Source organism: Montipora foliosa, chromosome 7, assembly GCF_036669935.1.
Source record: "Montipora foliosa isolate CH-2021 chromosome 7, ASM3666993v2, whole genome shotgun sequence".
Lineage (NCBI taxonomy): Eukaryota > Metazoa > Cnidaria > Anthozoa > Scleractinia > Acroporidae > Montipora > Montipora foliosa.
In genome coordinates, this window is record NC_090875.1 from 15,764,593 (window position 1) to 15,767,092 (window position 2,500).

General features: G+C 39.3%; 1 protein-coding gene across 4 annotated transcripts in view; it reads left to right on the top strand.

Annotated features, from left to right (window-relative positions):
- LOC138010849 (beta-2 adrenergic receptor-like) overlaps positions 1–2,045 on the top strand; it is a 40,616-nt gene extending 38,571 nt beyond the window's left edge. For all 4 annotated transcript variants that reach the window (XM_068857878.1, XM_068857879.1, XM_068857877.1 and 1 more), the window contains one exon: positions 1–2,045. This exon is cut by the window's left edge and continues 3,116 nt beyond it. The gene's annotated coding sequence lies outside the window, so the exon portion shown is untranslated.
- Positions 2,046–2,500: the final 455 nt, after the last annotated feature.

The window sequence follows — 2,500 nt, forward strand, 5'->3', positions numbered from 1 at the left end:
TTTGCAACGAAGGCTGGTTTTCACTAGCGCATAGGCACAAGCATAAGCAATGAATCTGAAAGTAAGTGAGAACCCAACGATAAGCATAACGACATACGCAGGCGCAGTAGTCACGAAATTCTCGATAATCAACTTTCCTCAACTGCGATCAAGATGGCGCATGAAGAAGAGATCATTCTCCATCGAAATCCGTCATTTTGCTTGTGGATAGTTTCTCTACGACGTCTGAGTTAAATTGAGCGATGGTTGGCTGACCACCTTGCTCTTGTGCTTCTTGTTCACACTGCGACATAAAAATAACAAGCATACGAAAAACGAACAGTGCTCGTGTTCTTGTGCTTATTCATATGCTTATGTCGTGGGTGTTCTCACTTGCTTATGCTAGTGCTTGCTTGCTTATGTTTATGCTTTTACATAATCACATCTATGAAAAGAAATAAATAGCCTGTAAGTAAATAATGAAATAATCAATTACTGTAATAAAATGATCGTGATAATGTTAATATAAACAAGCCGCAAAAGCCAATTGTGCTCGGTTCACTGAGCAACGTCACCACGCATTCACCCTAGAACTAAACGTTTAGAGAATGATCAAGCTCTTGAGCTAGACCGTTCCAAACAGGGAAAGTACGTGGCACAAGAAGAAAGAACATTTGAATATATCTGTTCGGGGAGAGAGGTGGTTGACTAGCACCATATCATGAGATCGTCGTGTTTGAGGTTGAGGGAGAGTCACAAACTTAGAGAGATCCATCCCATTAACGTTCTGGGAGGGCTTATTCATGGAATTTAGCCATTGACACTCGCGATGCAGGAAAGTAGTGGCCAGGCCCGGACGTTAAGCATGCAAGAGACTCTCGAGTCAGGCAGTAGTCTCCGCTGTACATTCTCAAGGTTTGAAACATTGCGCTGAGTATAGGGCTCCCAAGCATAGCGAGAATGTTCAAGTGACGGGCGTACGATAGCAAGATACAGTTTAGCCTTAGTTTCACGATTACAATGAAAACATTTTCGAAAAATGAAGTTGAGAGTTTACAAGCTCTTTTTAACGACATAGTCACAATGTTCGTTTAAGCCTGGTTTCCATATGATCTGCAACGGTCTGCTACAATCGGAAGGTGTCTGCGTCGGTCTTATCGGAGACGATAAATCTGAAGCGATCGTAGACAAGCGTACCACCCTTGCATAAAAAAAAAGTGCAACTTACTGCTAGTTTGCGCTTCCTGCCCGGCAGATGAAAAGCGAAATTGTGAGCTAAGAATGGTAAAACATGTTTCCTTTTGGTGGGGAGATTATTTATATTGTACACGAAAAATATTTGAGTTTAATATTTAGATGCACTTTAAGTAAGTATAGAGTGGGATTTGGTCAGGGCCAGAGATCTTGAAGGGGTTAAGATTTAATTTGAAAGAAATTTGGAAATACCTGAAACACTAACCATAACATTGCCTCTTGGGGCAAAGGGAAGGGGTCAAGTTCTTACAGGTCATCTAGATTTTCTTTTATTAATTAGAGAAGGCAGAATGAAATAATTCGTTGAGAATACTGGCCTTGTGAGAGTTTGAACCACAGTCAATGCCCACCCTTTGCCCTGAGTAAAAGGAAGTGTTCCGTAGAGTTATTCTCCAAAAAGAAAAAAAAAAAAAATTGTTATTTGCGTATTGTAATGGCTTAGAAATTAAACTCACTTCATAAAAACCAAATTCCGGAAGTCGTTTACCCTAATTGAAGTCCAGGGCCCGGTTTTTCGAAAGCCAATTAACTTAATCCAGGATTAACGTAAACAATTGTTTCATGTCTGCAACTTTTTGGTGAAAGTTTCTTTTTCTTATTTTGGTATTTAAGATTGACTTCTTCTAATGTAAAGTTTTGGCAAATATCAGCGTTGAACAGGATTTGATAGTAGAGAAATTAACTCCTTGGTTAGTTTTTGATCTGGGATTAGTGTTAATCGACTTTTGAACAAACGGGCCCAGGTTAACATTATGAAAAGTCCCCTCATCCAATGTTTGAACTTAAGGTCACATTTGCCACGAACAGTCAGATTATCCTTCTAGTCTAATATCCAACCATCTTGACCGAACAAGCATGATCAATAAAGGATTCATTGTATGGGATAAAACACCAAAAAAATGATCTTTGATCTTGCGGGATCAAGCGAGAAATCCCGAGGAGGCAGTTTAGCTCCATCTTGCCCGCTCGGGTATCCAATCACGGATTTGGCTCATCTTGCCCGTTCACGGAACTAGTGGTATAATAAATTGTAAGTATTTATTGCCGTATTTGAAACCAACAAATGTTCACTTGCGTAGTTTAATTCTGTAAATACGTGAATTAGATTTGTGTTCAGGATTGCGCCACTGTATTATTCATTTATTTTATGAAAGACAACACAAGGTGTCCTTTTGAATCGGAACATCAATTACCTTAGTTCAATTAATTAGGTTTCTTTGGTAGGTAGAGTTAAGCATAGGGGCACTATTTTTCTTTACTTCAGAAA